This window comes from Haliaeetus albicilla, chromosome 1 (genome assembly GCF_947461875.1).
Source record: "Haliaeetus albicilla chromosome 1, bHalAlb1.1, whole genome shotgun sequence".
Classification (NCBI taxonomy): domain Eukaryota; kingdom Metazoa; phylum Chordata; class Aves; order Accipitriformes; family Accipitridae; genus Haliaeetus; species Haliaeetus albicilla.
The window spans coordinates 11,055,848-11,081,281 of NC_091483.1; the positions used below are offsets into that span (position 1 = coordinate 11,055,848).

A 25,434-nucleotide genomic window follows, 5' to 3' on the forward strand; every position below is an offset into this window, starting at 1 on the left:
CCACCAGGGGGGACGACTGAGCGAGCAGCCAAGTGGTGCTCTGTTGCCAGCTGGGCTTAAATCCTGACACCACATTTTGTAGCTGTAGCTAGGTAATCTCTGCAACATGCATCTCTCAGGCTGTTCAAATTGTTTGTATGCCATTTTAAGACATCATCCATGCACAAGATTCATTCTAGTATTCTTCACCACCTCATTCTCTGCTCCTCACTGGACCTCTCTGTGGCTGATTTCCCTGTGCTCTCTGTATTTTCTGTGCCAGTATCCAGCAGAGGTGTGTCCATAATCATCTCTTAAGGTGAGATAGATGAGCATCAGCTTTTTCCCATCTGAATTATCCATATTATGTGCAGATCATTGTATTTAAAATAAATTAATGTTCTATTGAATACATTTTTATTCAATGGTTCTTTTCTTAATTGCTGTCTAAAAAAGGAAGAAAAAGAGTATGAAATGAAATATGGCTAGAGATGCATGTGTATGTTCCAATTAAGATATGTCAGGATCTGTTAAGATACTGCTTATTATTAGCCAATGTGTGGATAATGAACATGTATTTGCTCCAATGAAATAGTGCTGAAAGATTTAATATTCTATTTAATATTTATTTCAAGATCTTTGCACACATGTAGAAGGGAACAGTTTGATCTCTCTAACGCTGGATTGCAACGTGGCAGTGAAGAAATCTGGGTGGGGAACAGAAATTGAATATCATGGAGGATTTCAGGACAGATCTTTAAAAAATCCTGAAATTCTATGCAAAAACTACCTTGGAAGGGGGGTAGTCCATGCAGTTCTCCATATAGTCTGCCCGAGAGCAAGGTCGGCTGATAAACAGAAAGTCAAGATGCATTTGGATCAGAGATACACCTGCTTTCCAAAAAATTGGCTGAGTCCAAGTTGATTTTCACACCTGGCAGTGGTATCAGTTTAGGATGTGTCCCTACCAATGCTCTGCTTCACTTTAGCGGTGCACTCTTACAGTGTATCTGTCTCGGTCACATCCACTTAAGCGTGCTTTGGTAAATATCTAGGAGTGGCCTTGGAGAGCACAGTCTGTATTTTTGGCATATGGAAGTAAAATAAAAGATGTGCTCCCCAAGTGCGCCTTATAACTGTCAGCCCCTACTAGGCAGCCATTCTATAAAACTAGGCTGCCCAGAAGTAAAATCTGCCAAAAAGCTTGAAGTGAGGCCATCACCTCCTTGCACGAAGACTTTTTTTTTCTCTAGAGATCTGCTTCTGTATGCGGACTTAGCCTTAATGCAGCACAAGCAGCCTTCCTTCACTGGACGCTACTGTAAGCCCATTCCAGAGCAGACAGCAGCCTACTAGTTATGGGTGGAATATTTGTCACTGCTTGTATTTACTCTGCTGTGGATGGAGCTACTAAACAGAGCAGTCAGGGGACACATTTGGATCCATATAAAATTTGTAAAAGGCAAAGCCCAACACAATATTGAATTAAGTTTAAATAGATTTCTATTCAGATTCCACTACTCAGACTGAGAAGAACTTACCCATAACAACATAGCATATCAGAACAATATAGCATATCAGGAGGATAGATATTATTATTTATGTTTCATCTTCTTTCTTTAATGCCAAGATAGTGGAAAAAATATCTAGTATTTAGTTTACTGAGGATGTTGCAAAAATGCATATCAAGAGGAAATTAATTTTTAAATGTTTTATTTTTTTTTAATTAATTTTATAATGTCGGTTAAAGCTTACTTCTTTTCCAGTGACCTTCTCATAACCCTTACCAAGCTTGATCAAGCACACGCATACAAATCTGGAGTTAGCTTTGTTTGAAATTTTCCCATGCAAGTAAACATTCTAAAAACATTTGAAGTAATAAAAAGTAATTATAAAACTGCTGTGGCATACAATGCGAAACTCTGTTTCATTCTTAGCTAATTTATTGTAGTATGAATGAATAGATCACTTCAGTTTTTAGAAATAGGTGGATTAAAGACTCTGTAGAGCTTCTGTTCCTGAGTATAGTTTGCAAGTCTACATTTATAAAATTTTCTGATGAATTATCAGACTATAATTGTTTGGGGGAATACAGTTTTTCAAATGTTAAAACCCAGCAGAAGACATTTTTGACTAAGGCAATCCAAGCTGCAGCTCAAAAAGAATAGGGGAAGCTAATATATTTCTACAAAGTTCTAGCACTTGGAAAGAATAATTACCTGTGAGAGAGATTTCTAGGAGTGTGTGCATGAACCCTTCAAGATAAGCACTTCCTCCTTCAGGAGCTTCAAATAAAATAAAATAAAAAAGAAAAAAAGATAAAATCCAGTTACAGAGGCAAACTCTCTTCCTCTCAGAAAGCTCTTTACAAAACCTACTAACTTTTCTCTCCTATCTGGATAGCTTTAAATCTATTCCTTTGACTGAACAAAATCCTACAGAAAACTCCAGCCTGTTCACGGGTGTTCAAAAGAGCCTTTGCTAAGCCAGAATGTCATAAATGAGTCTTGTCTTAGAGGCTCTGAATATGATTTAGGTGTCCTCTCTTTAGGCTGCAGTTTTCTCTAATGGAATTTCATATTACGTTGGGTTAACTGGGATGGATCACACTTGACAATACTCACCCTGTCAATTCTGCTAAGCTATGAAATTTGGATTACTATGCGAAAGCAGCATTCTATCATGAAATTATTATACTATTATGTCTTTTTTTTGTAAAATACTAACAAAAATATCAGGGGCTTTGCAGAAGAAAGTAATACTTGCAGAAGTGTTAAAGGAGACAATACTTTTAATATTTAATGAACAATAAAAAAAATTTAAACAAGAAAGCAATATAGCTGTGCTGTTTGGGAAATACACTTGCATTTAGTTAACAAAAACTCGTAAGGAAGAAAGAAATCATTCTGTTTGGGAGAAAAAAGATCTAGTAGTTTTTGCACGCTTGGTTCAACTCAGGTTAATCTTTTTAGCGAGATGTGTTATTTTTCAGACGCTGAGAGTATTGTAGCTATGTCATAAGCCATGTTACCTTAGCAATTACATTATAGAATAGTAGGATGTACTTCCCTAAGGTTTTGAAGAAAAGCTTCTCAGCAAGGCATCCACAATGGAAAAAAATACTCAATACTGTAATCACAATGGAGTCACAGGTAGCGACACTCCAGTGTGAACCGTGGCTCGTCAGCTTGCCTCAGCCTTTAAAATACAGGAACGCCTGCTTCTGAAGTCCTAAATGCAAAGGCACAATATTTATGGCTCTGGTTTCGGGATCTCAAGCCTACCGCGGAGGCTGCGAGCGGCAGCGCGGCGGTTCCCCGAGGCATGTTTTCAGCGACAAAACGCTGCTTTGTGGCTCTGGTTCCCACTGGGTTTGTGAAAGAGGAAGGAAAAGGCACTTGCTGCAGTTACACCAACTTATATCAATACAAAGATGCCTTTTTAAGTGATCTCAGATACTGTATTGTGTCCCCTGAGATACTGAAAACACAGCAGTGGCTCCGTATGAAAGTATGGACTTTTGAAGAAAACTGTAGAGAAAGGAAGTGAAGTGACTTCAAAACCAGCTTGATGTTTGGGGTTTTGCATCATCATTTGCTCTGCTTTTGCATGTATTGCAACCCGTAGTGGAAGTTAGTGGCCACGTTAACAGTTTGAATCCCTTTGCAGAAAAACACAGTTTCCATCGATGTTCACTTTCCTTTCTCAGTTACAGAAGCAAGGTCAGCCCTTGCCCTTGTCCTCATCCCAGTTTAGGTTTCTATTATCCAGTGAATGGCATGTCATATTTTCACTGTGTAATGTAGTATCACGTCTTTATCGTTGGCTTTTCTCTTCTCTCCGTCTTCGTTGTCGGGCTCAGTGCACGCACGTTATGTTTCTGAAATGAAGCCTTCAGCCTTTCCCTAACTTTAAGCTGGGACTATTCAGATGAGCTTTCTAAGGAGCCTTAAACCTAATACTCCGCCTGGGTAACTGTATGCTTTCTGATCTGAATTTCATCCAAATTTGGTTTTCCATTGCTTGACTCTGTCCCTCTGTAATTTCTAGTTCAGTGATTTTTAGTCCTAATGCATGCACCAACCGTGATGGGGACAAGGTTCAGTGGGACCCAGAGGAGGGATGCTGGCTCTTGTGGCTTACAGGGGCTCTGATCCGGAATTTTCCCGTTTGGCTTTACAGAAACTGCCGTGGAAAAGTCCATGATAGGAAACCAGGTCTGAATTACAGGCATACACTCGTATAGCCTGACTCACTTTATCTTCACTGTTTTGGGGTTCCTTCACCCCCAAGCCCATCTGCAGCTTATGTTGAGGATTAACAGTCTTCACGTTGAAGGGATAAAATAATGCTTACTGAGCTGCGTAATACAGGATGCCTTTTAGTAGTGTTTTTAAATCAGGCATGGAACAATCATCAAAATCACGCAGCATTCCTAGTAAAAGATTTTGACCCAAGAATTTTAGTTCCATGTACTAACTGTGGCTAATATTTTTGTTTAATAGTGGACTAAATACTGCATTAAATGTTCTAAACTGTTAGCAAATAAACCACAGATACTCTAGAGTTCGTCTTTCACTTACTCATTTTAATTGCAGGTTGCAGACATGTGAAAATAATTGGGTGTAAATGACAGGTAAAAGATGAGTCAAAACCAATTTACAGGAGCAAGGTAAAGTCAAACTCAGATTTTGTGTCAGACTGTGGTAGATGTTACCGTAAGAAATCCTTTACTGATCACCATATACTTAGTATGCATAGATATACTTACAAGTCTATACTTACGTACTCATAATGTAAATATACAGACCTATATAGATGACATATATGTAGCTTGCACACAGGTAACAGAAATAGGCGCGTGCCCAGTTCCTAACTTGTATTGGTGAGCTGGCAGCACAGCGTTCCCCATGAAAATGTTGGCTAATGTGAAAGCACCGCTCAGCACCTGGCATTCAGCGGCTGCTGCGCTCGGGAGGTACCTTCTCAGACTGTGGGGTTTTTTTTGTTTACCTAAACACATATTCATGTCCAGGTGAATGATTTTTTCCCTCTCATATCCTAGTATTAATGACAGGAGGCTTGCTTGCCCGTCTTGTGTATATTGGTATTCTTGGCAATCAATGAGCATTTTAAGAGGCAAGGAGAGACAATGTTTTTTCAAAGCACAGTGTTTCCTAAACAAAATAAACAAATGCAGGATCACTGCAGCATACTGACATGCAGTTGTACCATGCATTGCACAGATGTGCAGATACTCTCCAAGCCAGCTGTGAACCAGCACCACTCCAGATGCCATGCAACTCCGGCAGCATATACTTGATTCAAAGTAAATGTACTCTGTGTTTACTGTCCAGAGGAAGGGAAACCTACTGATCTTTTTTAAAGTGAATAAACCCTGATTTTTCTTTTCAAGGAGAGCATTGTTATACAACAGAAAAGCCACTGATTATTTTTTGTTAGGCGCACTATAAAAGCAGCTCCTAACAGTGAATCTCTTGCTGCTGTCATTAAGGGAAGACAAATATAAGTATGAACACTGCCATGCTGGGACTCAGCAGCACAATTCTGGAAAAACACACAAGACCTATTTTAATCTCCGTTGTTCCAGTGTCATTTAGTTCATTTAATCAAATAGTGGAAGTCCAGATACATAACAGTACTTGCAGCTAATATATTTGGCAAAATGCTGCTACAGCCGGTTCAAAATGTTTCAAGCAGTTAAGCACACAAAGGGTATATAAAAGGGCATATATTTAAGTGGGTACATACATTAGATTTAAGAACATGTAGCTCTACAGATTTTGGAATGATTGTTAAACTGCTTCTTTCTCTGTTAATTAAAAGCTTCCATTGCCAGTTTGGTCCCCATTTTATTAAAGTGCTCCGGTGATTGGAACCTCTCCATGAACAAATAAATATAAGCAATGTTCACATATAAAAATATGTCTAAGTATATATATATATAAAATATATATATTAAAAATATGTAATATGTTTTGGTAAGACAATTCTTTGCTTAGTAATCTGCCACCAAATACTGATCTACTGGAAGGTAGCTGTTTCTGAAATGTTTCTGCTCATAAATTGCTTTCTTAGACAACCTCCACAGTATAGTCTGATGCATGATTCTCTATACAGGTATAAAGCTTGCTAAGAGTTTTGTTTCAGGTATTTTAGAGCTGCAGTGGTATTTTAGAATGTGTTTTAAACCTTTTTGAAGTGTACATGATTTGTATATCGCAATTATAAGTAATTTTCTTTTTCTTGTTTTCCTCCAGAATATAGAAGAACAAAGGTAGGATATTACTCACAATAACAAGCTACTGTGTTATGCACAAACACTGTAGGCTCCAGCACTCATCTTTCCAGGTACATTCATAAAAGTGTGGTAGCCGTGGGTCTCGGTTTATGTTTAGCAAAACACACTAACACATCTAGCCTTTTCTGCAATATGTGATTTGTGTTTCATATTCAAAAGAACAGGAAAACATTCAGTTGCTGAGCAAAGGCTTATGGTGCGTTGTGCTTCCTATGTGATGACAAAGGGTGATCAAAAGACGGTATTTATTGTAATATAGTGGTGTTATTTATGAATACTAGACCTCTCGTCCCTTTTTTGTGTGTCTTTGTTTTGTTGTTTGGGGTTTTTCCCCAGGTGTCTCAGCTGGAAAATAAAGAGATGGGCTCGTGCTGGGAAGTCAGTGGAGATAACCACAACGATAATACCATGGATATATACTGAAGTATTAGATATAAACATGCTGTACGCTTAGGTCTGTCCTTGTCATTAAGTTTCTGTAGCTGGTGCTACAGACCAGCTTATGTAAACAGAGTGATCCCGATGCCATGTTATCTGCCTTACAATTAGTATTTTTTGGATGCTTTTAGAATTGATTGAAAAGGAGGGGGGATAATAACATCTTCCCGCACTCACAGGATGCCTTGCTTATGCCACTGTGGGGAACCGTAGTTTCAGTGGTTACAACATTGTTTGCAATTCAAAAACTCAGTTAAGGACAGCTCTGCCAAAATACGTGGAATATGATTGGAACAGCACAGTGGCACCTCCTTAGACTTAACAGAAGACACTTTACATGGTTGCCTTAAATACAATGACATAGAGATTAGCTGGGCATTTTTCATTTTCCTGGTGAAATTCACCTTCCACATATACCATTTTAAAACTGAGGATTTTGCCATTTCCAGAGTAGTTCTTTGACCGAGTAAGTAATTTGTTGCCTGGCTCTTCAAAAAGCTGAAATCACCAGGATTTTTCATTAGTGGAATTACCATCTGATTTTCTTTCTCTCAAGATTTCTTCATAAAACCAACCGACAAATTCATTTAAGGCAACAGATCCGTCTCAGTTTCACTGCAAGAAAAATGTTGTCATTTTTCTAGCTGAGAATATAAAGTCCGGTTCTGCCCTAATATATTCAGACATGCAAATAGAAGTGAAGTTTCTGGGAGTTAGTTAGACATACATAACCAAGGGCAGAGCTTGGTTCCATATATTTCAAGATAGAGTTTACAAAAATAACTCCGGGATTTTCCATCTGCTTGCTATTACTGAGCACAGAATTGTCTGTCCCTCTAAGCTTAGGTCTGTCAGCAATGTTTGCTTATTATTTAATGGTATCCTGAAAGGCTCAGCTACCTTAATACTGACTGAAGTATAAATGTCTGTATAGGTAAGTGGGAGATAAAAAACAGTCTTTGTTTTGCCGGTTTAGTCCTGATATACTCAGAACATTGTCACATATTCTAAGTCAAATGTTATAGCATGGAGAAAAGTAAATAAAATTGCCTTAAAAATCCTGAAATTTTATAACAGCAAAACACATACTTCCAGATAAGCGCATCTGAGAAAATATCTCAAAATTGACAAAAACTATAGCCATTTGGTGTAAAAGTTACAACTTGCTCCTTTTAATTTCAAATGATATTAATAACAATTTTCCTTCATTTTTCAGTGTCCATCAACAGTCTCCTGTTGCATCCCAAGCCACATTCCCATACTTTAAGCAGAGTCTCGCCCTATTCCCAGCCATTGAGGTGACACCTGGACTGCAGGTATGTGGTCATAAAAGTGGCAGAAGACTGAAATAAAGAGCCTCTTGGAGGAAGAGAAAGAAAGGTTTTGAAGTGGCTGCAAGAGTAATTTTAACGGGACAAGGAAATCAGTAGGAGAAAACCAAGAAATCTTCTTATATGGAGGCATTTTGCTCTCAAAATGCTTTCTCAAATTTTCTAAGTTGTATCTTCCATAAGAAGGAGTGGGGAGATGTATTTTTGTAAGAATTAGTTGTTTAGAAGACTGTTGGAATCCACTTAATGAAAATGTGATAGGCAGTCCTTGTGGCATAGTTGTTTCAAATGACTCTGAGGGTGCAAATCGCTTCTTTTTTTTGCATAGATTCCCCATGTTCTGTTTTCCTTTTTCAATGACTTTGATGAAAGAAGTTTTGATCAACTCCACAGTTCTTGTTACAGTTAAACTCCTCATGACAGTTTGTACAAAAACCCCAGATAACATCACAAATCCAACATGGGAATCATAAAAAAACCCCTCCACAACTCAACTCCAAATTTCCACAGGGGCTTTGGCTGAACAAAGCACAGAAAAAAGAGCTTTATTTATGAGAAATTCGTAATCTTCTGGGACCTGAGATTCCTTTTACATGTACTTTACTCTGGTTTACGCATTTCCTGACAATTAATGTTGAGAAGTTTCTATGTAAAGTATTAGCATAATTACTGTCTCTCTTATTCTTGTTAAAATGGCACTTTTTAATAATGTAGTATGTGAAACAGGCTTTTAATAATAACTGGAAAGGCCTTGGAAAAGAATTTCATGAAAATTTGGGCTGTCAAGAAGTATTGTCAATCTCTGATTGACTAGTGTCACTTCTCTTTAGTTACGCGCTCTTTGAAGGATTCCTTAGGGGTGTCTGTGTCATGTTAGATTTTGGTTTTAGTTTATCCTCACAGAAAATCACATACACTAAATATTTTTAGTGTTAAAATCTATTCTAAAAATGTAATTCACATAAAACCAGCTTCACTATCTTGTATTGTAAACTTCATAGAGAAAATACTAGCTTTAGTGTGATATGTTAGTCTATCGTAAATAATGGTCTTCATCTGCCAATAGAAGAAATTTTAGTTTCCAGGTAAACCAGCTCACGTGAAATATTTATTTGCCAGTACACGTGCTGGAAGAATGTTGGGGTAAAACAAACTCATTCAGAAAATTCGAAGAAAAAAAAATACATTTAGCATTCAAAAAAACAAGCCCACAAAAATGACTTAGAAGTTTATTTCTAAGATCTCTCTGAACTTGCACTCCAGAGATTTGGTTTTCTTTGAAATTATACATCCCTGGCCAGGACCTTAGTTACACTGTTTCATAATCTTGTGTGACTCCTGTCATCTTCACCATAGGCTGTGCCCATGAAGACAATGGTGTAATTTCATTTTGGAAACGTGGATTGAAATTGGTGTTGCACTGAGTAGGGAGTGACAGGAGAGAGTTTCCTGTGCTAACCACCACACCAATCAGTGCAATTGGCTCTGCCCCAACAGGGATGCTCTATTTGGTCAAAGCTGTTCCTGCTGAGATCCACTTCCACAGAAATTCCCTATAATTTCTCTGAGAGTACCTAACACCTCTCCTCTGGAGGTTACAGTATCTTCCATCCCTTGTAAACCCTGTGTGCTTTAATATGTAAATAGTTGGTTATTGTAACAAAGCTGGGAGGCAGAATTATTTGGAAAACAGATTTTAATTCACGTTTTTGGAATATTTTGATCTTTTTTTCTGTAAATATGCCAGTGAAAACCTCCTAGTAGAGGGGAGCTTTAAATTGATTACTGTTTGTCTCAGATTCATCCCTTGAATTCAATGGTGCAGTAAGACATGTCTTAACATTGGTGAAGTATTAGCATACAAACCTGCACCAACTGTAGGGTATACTTTAGGAGCTGTGTATATATATTTAGTAGCAGAAAGATGGGCAATTTAACCAGTTCTGAGACACAAAATAGAATATTCTTAGAACAGAGGAAAACTGAACAGGAGTAGTATCCACTATAATTTTAATGACAGACTAACATGAAGTAACTTCACTAGATTATGGTGTCTCCTTCCAAATACTCTGGTCCCATTTATTTATTTTCAAAAATTCCCGGATCCACAGCAAACTGATTCCTGAGTTGAAGATAACTGGCTGTGTTCCTCACCTGCCTTCTCTGTGTTCACGTCTGCTGTTCACTGCATGCTTTCATGGTTTTGGTTTCTTTGGGGTTCTAACTCAGGAAAATACAACTGGGTCACGAGCCATTGCTGCAGTCCTCAAGCTCAGAGGAAAATAAACTTTTTTTTTTTTTCCCTTCAAAAAAGTATATGCAGTAGGTTTGTAGCAAACTCCCAGACGTATACATTTATTTTTGAAGTCTAACAGCTATAAATATGTACCCACAGGACTCGGGGACTAAACTGGATAAACACCTGAGTCTTTCTCATGCTTTGTAAGTGTCAAAAATCCCTCTAATGTGCTTCTCCCTTCATTTAACTCCTGATTTGTTTCTGCCTTGGACCACTTTTACATCTGTTTCTCCATCTGCCAGTGCTCTTACAACACCAAAAGCCTGGTTGTCTAACTTTAAATGCTGTAGAGAGATCTGACAAGATGGAAGCGGATCAAAACTTGGGTGCTAGCCGCTGTTGCAGCTCAGCAAATACGATTGTTTCTGATTTTCCTAAATGCCACATGCTGTGTATTAACTCACCAGCGCTGGCCTCGGGACTTGCCTGGACTCGCCTTGGCCAGAGTTCATTTTAGCTTGTTTCCAGCTGCGATAGCAATTGTCTGTCTGTCAGAAGACTATTACCTACCTTGTTTAAGCTTATCTCTGTGCATACCAAATGTGGTAAAGGTCTAGCAAAGCTGCGCAGTCCCTGCATAACAAGCAAAAGACCTTTTCCGATAACCGGGGCTGCGGGAGGCTGTTGTGTGTCTTTAACAGCGAAGGGGTGAGGATTGTCAAGCTGTAGCTGGGATCCAGTGGGGTAAAAAGTACAAGTGAGCAGACTGCCTTAAGAAAACATGAAATAATAGCCCTGGGCAGGTCCAAGGCTGAAGAGAAATAAAACCCCACCGTGAATGCCATGTTCCTGCCGGCAAAGCCCTCAGGATGCAGACAAGTTGATGTAATACCTTCCTCTCCAAATTTCTTGGGCACTGTGGACCTTGGGACTCAGAGGGACACCCCCAAGGGTGAGCATAACACTGGGGAAAAGGAGTAGACACTAGAAAGTGGCTATATTACTAAATAATTGTAAATATAATGGGATTTTTTTGCTATATTAGTTTGGACTTCCCATAGTCCTTGATACAGTGCACATTTTGCTGGGGAGGATCACAAAGTACAGGACCAGCCACCAGCTTTCTGGATCCAGCTCCATGGAGGTGGCCAAAGATCAAAGGGGTGTAGAGAGGAAAGTGTGGACCAGAGGAAGAAAACCCAAGTGAACAGTCCTGAGGTTTTATGAGATCACTGAAATAGTTCCAGGGAACTATAAAATCCCTGAAATCCAGAAAAAAAAAAATCATCTTTTTTTTCTTTCTTTTGTTCAAAACTTTGAAACAACTAGCTTTACTAAAACTGTTGTGAGAAATGACGGAACTTTATTAGCTCTGCAGTACCTTCTAACAAAGTTGGTTTGCAGCAAGGCTGCTTTCCCTGTGAAGAGCAGAAGATAGGCATGTCAGTCTCAGGAGCATCTTGGTAGGAGCTAAGTGAGGAAGAGCTTGCAGTCTTTGAAGTGAATAACCAAACTGTAGGGTGATTCCAGTCCCAAATAGAGGGCACATAAAACAATTACTGTATCACGACAGTAAGAATGTTACCAACGGCTGATGCAGGATATATGTTTTTAAAATAAAAAAGGAAATTGCTTAAAACTCAGGGTCTGGGTAAAATAGACTTTGAGTTTACCTAAGTTTTTAACATTTTAACTTTTGATTTATTTCAGGTTTACTTATTCAGTTTAAATCTAGATTTAACTCCCTAAGGTAGGTGTTTATTTTGGGGAAAGCCAAGTTGTCTAAGCACCTGTATTTATGTGGGGTGTTGGGAAGAGGACTGATGCATTTGGATTATTTTCCTGAGGCCAGTACAAAAAACGATAGTTGTAAATTTTAGAAAATTCATATTATCCGTTTTGCAGTTGCAGTGGGATGGCAGGGAAATCATTAACAATAGTATCTCAGCTTTAACGTGAATTATGCATCTCTGTAATGTTTCTGCTAGTTCTTACCATTAGGGCTATCAAAGCACTATGGAACTATTTTATTCCGAAGTGACTACGCATAACTCTGTTCTAATATTAAGCAATATCTACGCTGTAGCTGGGGAAACGTAATCCTAGCTCGCGCACAATCCCAGGGTCTGCACGGCTGGAGTCCGTCTGTTTGAATACGTGCTCCTCCGGCGGGTGTTTTCTTTCCTTGCCGAGGATCCATCCCGCACCGATTTCATCCGGCGCGCTCAGGCTGCTCCGCCAGCAGAGCGATGCCGGGGCACAGGGGAGATGTCCTTCCCCAGCTCCGGCTCCTGCCAGCTTCCCTGCAGCCCGTCAGCCTAAAGGCATAACCACGTCTCCCTGCTTTATTCCCGTCTGCACACAGATAACAGGCTCTGGATCACAGGGCTTTTAACAACTAAGGGTCAATAAATTTTATACAGTACACGCCATGACAGTAACAGGGATACTGCGTGTGTATATCTTTTCTAAGGGCTGCCTATAAAAAGCCCTTTGGCGATTAACAACTGCTGTAATGTCCCCTGTCAGGAATTTTACCGCTTTGACATCAAGCACTTTGGCCTTCAAACAATTGTGCACAAAAGGTTCAGAACAGAGTTAGCTCTTTCAAAGAGTGAATCATTTTCTGTTTTGTTTTGTTCTGGAGAAGAATTAGGTAGAGTGTCTCTTTTCTTCCCTTCTTAATGCCTTCCATTCCCTAAAGAAGATTGTGCAGCCATTTAAGCTCTAGTTTATCAGTGCAGAGATGAAACGAGGAGCGGTATGTTCTGGGGAGAGCATCAGTGTCACTCCTCATGGATTCCTCAGAGGAAGATCCAACATAAGGAAAGCAACAACATCAGTTGCTGGACACTTCCCCCCCCCCCCCCCCCATAGCAGCTGTATTTCTGTTTATCTTCATATATCTGTAATTTTTGTTTGTTTTTTTTTTAATAAACTGGGCTAATTCAAGGAGCCCTGGTGAAATTTTTAAGTGGCTCAGAAATGAAAAACAATTCAAGGTTAAGAGAAAGATGAAAAATTTTCTGTATTTTCCTACAGCCAGAATAAAATAACCAGAAAACGCTGTGGGCAATTTATCCTCAAGAGAGGAAGGACAAAAAGCTTTGTCCTTTGAGAAGTATATACATGACTCAACAATGAAAGACATGCTGGGCTTCAATATAGTATGAAGACACCAGGAAATCTCATCTTGGTCTTCTGCTACTCTAGTCAGTCACATTATACTGCTGAGTGAAGGATATTCATGATTCGCACCTTCAGGTTATATTTTCTTGCAACATAAACATTGTTTTCCCTGAGAACTTTAAATGCCTGTTTAAAACACTATATTCAGTTTAATCTCTCCCAGCAATATAGCTGGAGAGATATATATCCCTGGAAATATATATCCCTGAAATTTATACTCAAGCATTCTGTGAATTTTAATGTAGTATTTTAGAAAGTATATTTCTGTAACTGAGAAAAAAAATCAAATTCTTTCTAAAATGGTTGAACAGTCCATGCATAAAAATGCTTCTGTGGACAACTTGATGCAGTTTGCAATCTACAGTTCAAAGACTTAGTTACTCTCTTCCAGTATTTGATTCAAAAAGCAATTGTAACATGTAGATTGGAATATGCAAGATAGTTCACGTGCTTGCAAAAATAAAATTGCAGGTCAATAATTTTCTAATTTCAGATTGGGAATGGTGGACCAGTAATGGACAGATGTCAGAAAAGATGAGATGAGCAATATTTTGTTGTTTAAAGCAAATAAAACCTAGTTCAAAATGAGAGCTAGGAAGCTAACACAGGGCAGTTATTTGCCCAGAAATGGAGCCTGAAGGCAGAGATTGGTATACACCATGAATTTCAGAATTCTCTGCTATCAAATAGACATGCCACTTTTTGTGCAATCCAAGGTATTGTTTTTCATTTACACATCCTGAACTATTAGTTCCTAGGATGTGAAAAGTGTCTCTTAAGAACTTATGATAAATTCCCGTGGTTTACTATTTATTTTAATCATAATTTATCATATATTAAATACAAAATTAAATTTCTTTATATGCATTATATATTAAATTTAATTTAAATTCTCTATTTGAATAAAAACCAAGAATAAAATTGCTTGGATCGAAACTTGTGTACTACCTGACAAAAAAAGGAACAGTTCCTCTAGATTCCCTTTGTTGAACTGGTTTCTCTCTGGACTGAAGACCAGACATAAACACCTCATTTCATAAACTTGAAAAATGCAAATGCGTCGGTGGTTTTGCAACAGTTTTGCAATTATGGCTTTTATGTGTTGCTAATGATTTTTAATGATACAAGAAAAAGAAAAAGATCACACAGTCATCATCTTTGATGATGTCAGGAGATGTTGGGAAACTGGTATCCATAGCATGTCTGGAATTTACAGGTGCTTGTCACAGGAATACTGGTAAATCAATATAATGCTGCTATACAACCATCTTTTTGCTATGCTGCTGTAGCAAAATAACAGCAGAATTTGTTTAAGGTTCTTGAAGAACTTTTTTAAGTGTAGGTGAGTGTGAGGTGTCGCTGGTAAAGAATTTATGGTATTTCAGCTGCCCCTCAGCCAGTCTGCTAACTTCAGATTTTTCTGTTTTCTCCAAGCTGAAACGCTAGTTCCCCAAATCCCTGTTTCTTCCAGATGCGTTGTCAATATCTGTAAATAATGCAAAAGGCACTTGCAAAATTCAATTCCATCACATCACCATTTTGCTTGTGGAATTACTTTATCTGAAATACATTTTCCTCTACAACTGGAATTGGAAATGGCCTTCAGATTTATGAGGCAACAGGTGATGAGGCAACAGGCTTTTATTCATTCTTTCCCGATTTCGTAGTTGGTACCAGACACTCGTCTTCAAAAATAAAATTAAGAAATTAGAGTATTTCACGCTGATCATTTGCTTTTAACAAAACAAGGCTGACATGCGTTGGCTGTTGTTAGCATCACATTATGGCCGTGACAAGGGAAGGGAATGACTTTGCATGTCAGAGTTAGCGATGCATTCAGCTTACATATACGCTGTAGGTTGTCAGAGCCCTAGTAGAACAGTAATGGCAATTTTCCAGTACGAAATGTGGTTGTTTTCAAGCATTTAATCTGCTCAATCAGTTTTGCATAAATCCACAGAGAAAACTCTGCTTTTGTTTTTTAATCTACTTGGAGTGTTTTACCAAAAATGTATGTCTGTATGTCATCCTGTAAACAGCTCCTACTGCGGCTGAGGGTTTTGTGGCATACCCAAAGTTGCTGGGTTTTGAACATCTATGTACAATAAATAATGAATGAAACATCCTATGCTAAAATGTAATGCAGATAAGTCATTTGAGTACAAAAATCAAATGTGAACCAGATGCTTTTGAGTTTTAAAGAGCTGCCAGGATGACACGGCTATAGTACAAGGACACTGTCGGGACAGCTGTTGTACATGCTGGGTCCCAGCTGCAAATGTGATGTACCTTTCTGAAAGCAATTCAGAATTGCCATAAATCCTTTGCTAATAAGTTGCTCTCAGGCTTTAAAAGGACTCTGGCAATGATTAGATTTCTGATATAGCAAGATTTACTTACTGACAAGGTGTAATATACAACATATACGAGAAGTGAAATTTACAGTCAATCTGTAAATTTCTGAATGGTCACTCTTAAAAACATTTCATTTGTCATTGCCTTGGTCACCAGGCTATCACATTACTTCTGTATCATTTATTTTTAGTAGAAGAAGTACTGTAATAATTGTGTCTGGTGATGGAAAATGAGGCTAGACAGTAACTCCTTTGGAACAGAACATGGAGCAGGGAAGAAAAAAAAAAGGCCAAAAATTGCTTACCTTTTGAGACAAGATTTTTATAACACTGAGCAAGTCGTGTGTGTGTCTTGCTTTAAGCACTTCTGGTACTGTTTAAATATCTTATTGAATGGGACCCATATCAGATTTAAAGTCTTAAAGTTGATTAAAGGTAATACTGAAGAAAATGAAGCCTCCCATATTCCTCCTCCTTTTTTGACTTTTTTTTTTTTTTTTTTTTTTTTTTTACAAACTGTACTCCTTCTGTTTGTCATTTTAGCCTAAATATTTGTCTGTGGAATCTTTTCTTTTTTCTTCTGTTATGTTTGGGGAGCTTTTGGGTGTCAATCGTTGCAAAAAGAACCAGCAGAAGACAACAAACAGCAGTCCTTCATCATCTGAAACAAAAGAACCTGAGTCTCTCAAAGGACAAACTTTAAACTTAGATTCTTTCATCAGGAAAATCATAACCAAAATAGATTAGTTTTGAAAGTGTACCGAAGAGAATTTGCCAAGTAGACAGACCAATAGAAAATAAGGTTCGTTTATTCCCCAAGGGGTGCTGCTTCATTTGCTGCATTGTTACCCTAGATGGCTTCCTATTGCTCATGTGGATGAAAAAGGAAAAGAGCAGAAGTAGTGCAACAGGGGATGATATGAATTAAGGATGAACAACCAGATGGATTACTGTTGAAGCATGCTGGTCGTTATGAGTGGTACCCTGGCTTAGGGCATTTCCAGAGCACGTAGCTCAGGGTTTGTATGAGCTATCGACCTTGTAACAAGCTGCTGAAGCAATTTGTTATTTAGGGGCCAATATTTGCTCTCTATACTTCCTTTGGATTACGTAGATTTTCTCTCTTCCATTTTTCTAAATCCTACCAGCCATTCAGCAGCAGCATTTAACTCATAGCAAAGAAAATAAGGTCCTGTTCCTGACTTTGGCAATTGCTAAGTGTCTCTCTGGTCTGCAGTTTTGCACGTTAGATCTAGTTCCCTAAATTCCACCCAAATGTCACAGTTACTAAACTCTCTGCAGGAGTTGTCCTTAAAGTTTAAGTTGCATAGCACATCTTTCAGGAAAGAGGTTTTATTTAATTTTACTGAGAAGTAGAACGTAGTGTCCATTCATGTAATGCTATAAAGTATATTAAGAACCCTATGTTTCTAACCAAACGAGAAAAACAGCTATGTTAATAGTAAACTTTATTACTATTTGTATAAAAAGACAAAATAAATCTGATACCTTTACAGGGAAGGGGAATTTATGAGAGCTAAAGAAAAGGGATTTGGTAACATGACCTTTTAATAAGCTGCAGCCAGTGTCCTCAAATTGAAAAGAGAACAGAAAAATGGAAAGGAAAAGGAAAAGATGGTGCAGCCTAGTCACAGCCTACTGCTAGAATGACAATATCACTCTGTGAAGTACTGTTAAAGGCAGAAAGAAAGACAACAAAGAGGAGTAGTTAAATATTTACCATCTGAACCTTGTAAAGGACTCAGCCACACAACAGCTATGACTGCCCTCGATGTCCTGCTTCAGGAAGAGCCGGGTTCCTTGGAACCAGACAGTAATTCTGCTTTGTAAGGCTGCAGTGTTTAAGGGTCAAGAGACTAAGAGAGGCACAGAACTGCTTTTGTCTGGATTGTTGAAAGATCAATGGGGGGAGAAAAAAGCAGTCAAATATAGCATATGGCCAAAAAAAGCATAGACTGAAAAAAAACCCTCAGCCGTACATGACACAGAGACAGACCAAAACACTTAGCAGAAAGTCTTAACCATTCAATTTGTCATGAGCCTGATTACAGAGACACTTACTTGTCCGAGAGTAACATGGAGGATGCAAGATTCAACAGCCATAACAATTCAGTAACTACCATCTTGTTGCAAACATTATTTTAATTAGGATTGTCAAATGCTGGAAGAAATCACCTATGCAACAACCTTCTGTGGCTTTTTTACACCTGCAAATTCTGCATACGTGTGGAGCTCCATTCCACAAGATGCTAGGCATCTTTTATTTGTATGATGACCAAAAGACTAGAAATAATCAGCATTCACAATTGTATGCTTAGTTCTACAAAAAAGCTAGATAGGTAGACAGACAGATGATGCAGGTGAAGTATATAAGATGGGCACCCATAGGCACCTTGGTACAAAATTAATAACTGAAATTCCCATGCCTTTCTTGCCAGATCCATCAAGGCATTCAGTATTTGTGGACACCCAGATATTCAAAAATAATATGTCATAAGTATCTCAAGGTTTGTTTGCAAACGTGCCAGGAATGCAAAAGCTTTTTAAAACATTTACCAGTTACGTGTCCATATTTAAGCCAGGGAGAAGTTCTCTGAGCATATCTGCCGAACTCATATATCAGTTATGAGAGCTGTTACAGTTGATGTAGATTTCCACTCAATTACCTTGCCTTCTGGGAAGAACTGGAAACTGGTTTTGGTTTGGTTTTTTTTAGGCTCTAACAACGAAGTGATGAGGCCTGGACTAAGGAAGAGAATGTTCCCAGTCCCTCTGGCTGTAGCTATTCTCCTTTGAATGGAGCAGGGACATACTCTTTGGATACAAGCATCTCCGAGGCCAAGCAAGAGTAAGGGAGTCAGGTTGTTCAGGTGAATGTTCTGTAAAGAAGAAAGTTACGGCTTTCGAGTCTTCAAAGAATCATTAATACAAACTACCAACAGAGACTAACATGTCCTTTGCCATAATATCTGTGCAATGTGACAGACTAAAGCACACAAATCTAGGAAGAGGTTTGGAGCTTAAAATTCTGGCTGGAGGGACACCACTCTTACACTACATAATTCAAAACAGTAATTTTCATGCCAGCTTTCTGATATATTTCCTGCAAACAAAATCCAAAAATGATTACAATATATTATGTTGATGGTAAAAATACACATGCCATTTCAGGAAGTGGCTGTAAAATTGATGATACTTAAAGAAAAAAGATCTTGAAAGAATGGTTCCAACATCCCTTCATAGTGACATTAAGAAAAACGGAGGGGCCAATTGTTATTAATTCATAATGCTATGAACATATGAAATGAAATACAAAAGTAACTTTGTCTCAGTTTTCATGCAATCACGCAAACTTATTATTTAAAACTAGGTAATCAAGCTGGGGCTAAGTGCAAGCTGGTATGCAACCGCCCTGACTTCTCAGACCCGTTAAGGAGTATACTTTCTTAAGACAAAGCTTATTATTATTTGAAACTGTGCATCATTTTGCGTGCATGTATGAGGCCCAAATATTGTTGCAATGTTGTACTGAGAAGTTTTATTACACACTGATTCAATAAGCTTTTGTGTTATTTCAAAGGCCAATGGAATATTATAGTACACACAGAAGTATCAAGTGTAAGACTATACATTATGGTTTGGTTTTTTGGATTTTCTTTTTTTTTTTTTTTAAAAAAACCCAGCACTACTGTTATCATTTATGTAGTGAAAAAGCAATTCCAGAAGTTCTCAAAGCAGTTTGTACTGCTGTCATATTGCATTGCCTGTTTGGAGGAAAAACAGGCAAATGCAGAGCTCTGATTTTCCTTTCCCAGGTTCTGTCAGAAGCTTGGGGAATTTCTGGTGGTGACATTTTTTTTTGTGTGTCCCTCTGCAGCGTCTCATGTTTTCCACTCACAACTAGGGAGTAACAGAAGAAAAACTATGGTTTTCTATGGATATCTCTTTTTTCAGAATTCTAGATTAACATTGCTCTAGCATGCTATTTAGTCAAATAAAACTGTTTTTTCTTATCTTTTTACATTGTTGCATTATATGATGCTGCAACATTAGATTTAAAAAAATGGCGATGGTACGTAAACATAGCATAAATAAGACCTTGTTTAATATAAACTGTACTCTGCACTTACAGTTTTTTAGTTTTACCAACAGTATTTCATCCTTATGAAATCAAAAGTGTATCTGGAAGGTGCATTTTTATGTTCAGAAAGCAGAAAAGTAGGTAAGAAAGTTTAAATAAAAAAAAAAAGAAATGTGTTGATTTTATGTTTTTGCCAGCCACATCTATATTTTGCTCATTAGTCAAGCTCCCAAAGATTTTTTTTTTTAAGTGAAGCATTTCATTACCTTCAAGTAAATAGTTTCATGTTACTTTATAATCTATATTTAGTATTTCAGATGATAGAAATATTATTCCATATATACTGAAATTATGAGAGTAAGAGCTGTGAAATAAAGGGGAGGGAAGTAGATATTTTCTGTGTCATAGACTGATTTTTCAGATATGCCAAAACCTACCCCTTAAGCACGTACCTTTAATTTAATGTTTCATAAGCATATATAAAGCCATGGGTTGTGGCACTTTAAATACAAGTGTAACATTTTTCAGATGTTTTCTGCCTGTCATCTTATTGTGCTGGCAATCTGCATTAATGGTGTTACACTGTACCTTGCAATACTGTATTTGGATTAGAGATGTACCAACACTGAATTATTTAGGGGTCTAACAAGGTCATATTGAAGAATATGCAGTGCTCTTCTAAAGCAATTGCTTTTTTTGAAGTACTTCATTGACAGGGCTTTTTACACAAATAATTGTATTTATATGAGCTTTCTTCAGTCATAATGCCCTTTCAGCACCATATGTTGTCCTCAGAGAAAGTTTACAGATTTTCAAAGGTTAGATCTTTATTTTGGGGTTCTTGGTTCTTACACTCAATTGTTCAAACTGAATGGTAATTTTACTTTTAGATCTTATTTTTGCTTTTAAAAGAGGCAAGTCTTTTGGTGCTTTTCTCTCTCTACACCCCCCCCCCCCCCCCTTCACCTCAAATCAAGGACAAAATGGCTTAGCTTCTGTTATGATGACAGCATCTGTGCTAAATGTGTTTGACTCCCACTCTGCTTTCTGTTTCCCAAAGGAAGTGAGAAATGGGGGTAAGCAGAATTTTAAAATTATTCTTTGAGCAGATTTGTGTGTGAGGTAGAGAAGTGATGAACAGAAAGGGTCTGAGGAATGATAACCACTAAACAGTGAGACTGAAACAGAACATGAGAACGTAAGAATAGCTGCTTTAGGTCAGACACAACCATTGTTCCCGTATCGTGTCGCAAAATACAGCTAACAGGGGAAGACTCACAAAGGGTAGACTAACAAGTAAAATTTATATGAAACTCTCCCACAAATACTCCCAGAGTCCTATCATTTGTTGCCCAGGACTTTCAGGATCACATTTTTATTTGAACTTGTCCAAGTCACCCTCGGATCCGTGTAACCTCTCAGCATCCACCTCATCTTGTCATAAATGTCATAACGATGTGTTATTTATGTTTTTATGTCTATTATCGAGGAAAACACTTTCAGAATTCAATTCCCTGCAAAAAAGGAATTAGCCGTATTGTTGGAAAAACCACGCAGTAAGGAAATGGAACCCACGTGGGTCTCTTGTGCAGTTCTGTGAAGCAGGAGCTGGTCTGTAGCTATGTCTACACATTACCTACGCCATTTCAGCATCCTCGCTGTGAATGTCCCAGCTCGGTTTGATGTGTCTTGGGTCTCCCAGGAACCTGACATGCACAAAGAGAAAGGGGACCATGATGCTTTCAGCCGTGTAGATGTACGGTCTGGGCATATTAACGTGAGTTTGCAGCATGGATGGGCATCCTTTTCTGGTTACAGCTTTTGGTGGACTAAAACGTTACCGCCTGCAGGGCCTGGTGATGCTAGAAGTTACTGAAATTTGCCAGAAATACGTATTATATCCACATACAAAGGATACAAACCCAGGAAAAACAAATAGGCAATTGACCCTGAAATACTTATCCATTATCATATTGTTTGTTGCTGAAGTGCTTTCAGATTCAGGTCATTGTACCTAAATTGAACCAAATTCACATAGCGGCGGAGGGAGCTCTTTCCTAACCTGGTCCGTTCTGACTTACCGGCTAACTGGTAGGAGCGCTCCTGTGGCCAGTTCAGCTCAGCGGGTCTGAAGCAGCGGGGACTGCTGGTAAGGGGAATGGGGGAATTACAGTTTTGTCAAAAACCAGCTGTGTTCCTAGTCACTCCAACCATCTTTGGCCAAATTTCTATCTGCAAAATTAGGGTAATAATTTCTTATTATGTGCTATGAGGCTTCTAAATGCTACACAGCTCAGTATTGCAAAAGGACATAAATTATGCTTTTCTGCATTGTTGCAATTTTTTTTTATATTTGCACTCTATTTAAATGGAAGCCATGTCGGGAATTTAAAGCATCAGTAAATGTGGTCTCATTCAAGTTAAATAACAAAAAACAAGGGTTTTTTTCCAAGTTGCCTATAAATTACCATGAGAAACAAGTAATACTCATACCACCTCCCGTGATATTTATGAGTAGGAGTCAACTGATTTTGTGGAATTGGCAGTTCTAATCAGTGCTGTCCTGCTGTAAGAGTGAATTATCACAAGGCTCAATACTTGATGTAAATTTATCTTTACAAATCATTATCAGTGGCAAAATTTTAAAAAGAACAGAAAATGACACAAAACCATTTTACTTTGTGCCAAAAATATAATTAGATCTGAAAATGGCAGCAAGAATTAATCCATTTTCTGACAAATCTAAGATTTTAATCTTACAAAAGGACCTCCTTAGAGCCATATATAAATACTATTAAAATACTGTTGAAGGGAACAGATGGCATTTTTTTTCCAGAGGGTGATCTGCATGTGGATGAAGTGCAGTGTTATTAATGGTCATAAAATCATTTGCAAATATTTTAAACACAAGTATTAGCATATCTCAAACTTGGCAAATGTCCTCCTTTGCAGGAAATTGAATTCTGGAAATATGTTTTCCTTGATGCTAGATGTAATAATGTAATTAATGAATTGCATGCTTGCTCAGTTCAACTGAATGTTCAGGTAATGTTGTTAAATTGATGAAAAGTCAGGAAATGTAGAAAATTAATGATAAGATTTTAAGGGCATTGTGTATTTCTACATTGTCCTTTAATATGCCACACGGTCTGTGATGGACATCCTGCATTGACACATTTAGAGTTTCATTTATTGTGTAAATAATGGATACTAAATTGCAAAGCTGAGAATAAAAAAGGCATAGAAAATACAGCACTATGACCCTAACTTTGATATTTTTCATCACTTTTTTTGTCACTGTTCCCTTTATAGGAATTGGATATTGATTGTACTGACACTAAGGTTTCAGGCATTGCTCAGCAACTACTGTTAAATATAATTGGCATTAAGAATTAGAAATACATAGAGCATGTGTCTGTTTTCCATGTATTGAGAGTAGCTGTATACTATTATTGTTCCACTCCTGATGTTCCAGAGGAGCAGAAAAGGAGCAGAGTCAGTCCCTGCGATGTCATTGACAGAGCTGTTAGAGGAGAAATATACACATAAATCAAGCTTGCCATTTTTAAAAGCTATCCAAATCTAATTTTTTAATTGATTTTCTCATAAGAATGAATCTACCTTGCTGTGAATTTTTTTTGTCTGTGTCCTGGTCAAAACTGTCTAGATGAAGTTGCTGATAGGTATCTTTTTTCCGCTTTCCCTTGCTTTAATACTAAATCTCTAAACCTCCTGGAGGACCAGTGGAAATTAATTAATAAAACTGGAATTTTACTCCTCCTTTTCCACCTAATTAACTGGTTTTTTCCCTAACTCTTAGCAACTTTAACTAGCACAGTTTGTCATTTACAGCTCTTCCTCTCTGGTAACTTTTGCCTCTCCCCACTTTACTTTTAAACTATAACTTATTTCTAGCGAAAATCTCCTGCTTTTATCTTCCTGTTGCCTCTCTATCACAGGAAATCCATCAATGAGAACTCTGACTGATGACAACAGGAGCAGCAAAATCCCTGTAGTTGCCTTGTGGCACAGTTTAGCAATTTAATGGGCTAGAAGCTTTTTGTCCCTTGGCTGATCAGGTTGTTAGGGTCCCAAGGCTGACAATGGGCACCTCCAAAGCCTTCTGCATGAAGAGAGGACTGTAGGTCTGAAGAGGTGGCCAAAACCAGTATTGGGATACTGGGACCTCTGGTTTTGGTTTTGGTTTTATTCCTAAGCACTTTAACCATGATCTGCTTGGTAACACAGTGACCTTTTGCCAGCAACATAGAAAAACTGCTAAATAAACATGTACTGTAGAAGATTTGAGAAGCTGTATTAACTTTGACAGGCCTAGCACTGCTAAATGTTAAATACTTGCTCTGGGGCGTTGAGTGAGGATTTCACTATGCCTGGTTCCTGAAAGGCAAAATATATACATACATACATATAGATAGGTAGAAAGAGATATGTACTAATGAAGATATGGTGTAGTCAGCTCATCTTTTGTTGAGCTCTGAAGAGAACAAACACAGCGTCACGAGACTGCCTTCAAAAGTCAGCAGTGATTTCAAACTGGCTCCATGTTATTCATCATCAAACTTATGGGCATTTTTGTATCTTTCACAGGGGCAGTTGGTACTAAAACTTCAGAACTGAGATCGTCCTGGTCATGGTTACGATGCTGGAGGGACATCAGTAAGCCTTTGCACGTACCGGGTCCTCTGGTGTGGTAAACATACAAAAAACCAAGCTTAACTATTCTGTCAAAAAACTAATTTACACTGAAATAGCATCAGTTACAAAAATAACGCAATGGGCTCACCCAGGAATGTATTTGTACCCATGATCCTTTCTCTTTCTATGCGTAACTGCAATCAAGTGGCACAGCACTTCTCTTTTCTGACCTGTCTTGTCCTTCGCTTCCCACTCGAAAGTCATTGAAGTCTCCAACACTACTGTCCTGAGGCTCTTGCACCCTGGTATCCACTTTTAGCACGTTGCCTTCTGTGTTAATGATGAGTTTTACATCACTGAAGTGATACTTATCCACTGTACTTCAGAAATCCACAATTTTGTGGAAAAAAAAAAATCTGAAAAATAAACTCCGCTTTTGCTTTTGTGTACTTCTTGTTCAAATACATTATAAGCTAGACTTTTGTCCTTAACCTGAATCAGGAAAACTCCTCTGATATTTAGCAAAAGTATTCCTACACATTCATGTGACATTTCTCAGAAAAAAAGGACTACTAATTAGTAAAAGAATTTTTCTGACTTCAAATCATTAAGCACTTGAAATCTCATTCAAATGTATTCAGTGAATGCCCCAGTTTATAATACTTGAGGAAATAAAGGAGCACAGAGGGAAAAAAAATAATTAAATAAATAAAACGGCAAGAAGCAAAGTTGAGGTCAGAGTCTCAATGCTAGCGGTGGAAGCTTGCATTTAAAATGCAAGAAAAAATGTCAGGAGGCTTGACCAAGTACAAGTTTGAACGGTC

The 25,434-nt window shown here is 38.0% G+C and overlaps 1 long non-coding RNA gene across 1 annotated transcript; it reads left to right on the forward strand.

Moving 5' to 3' along the window:
• Positions 1-6,135: 6,135 nt before the first annotated feature.
• LOC138684487 (uncharacterized) lies at positions 6,136-25,149 on the forward strand. Its single transcript, XR_011323783.1, has 3 exons — positions 6,136-6,351; positions 7,956-8,055; positions 24,563-25,149. It is a non-coding gene; the product is annotated as an uncharacterized lncRNA (long non-coding RNA).
• Positions 25,150-25,434: the final 285 nt, after the last annotated feature.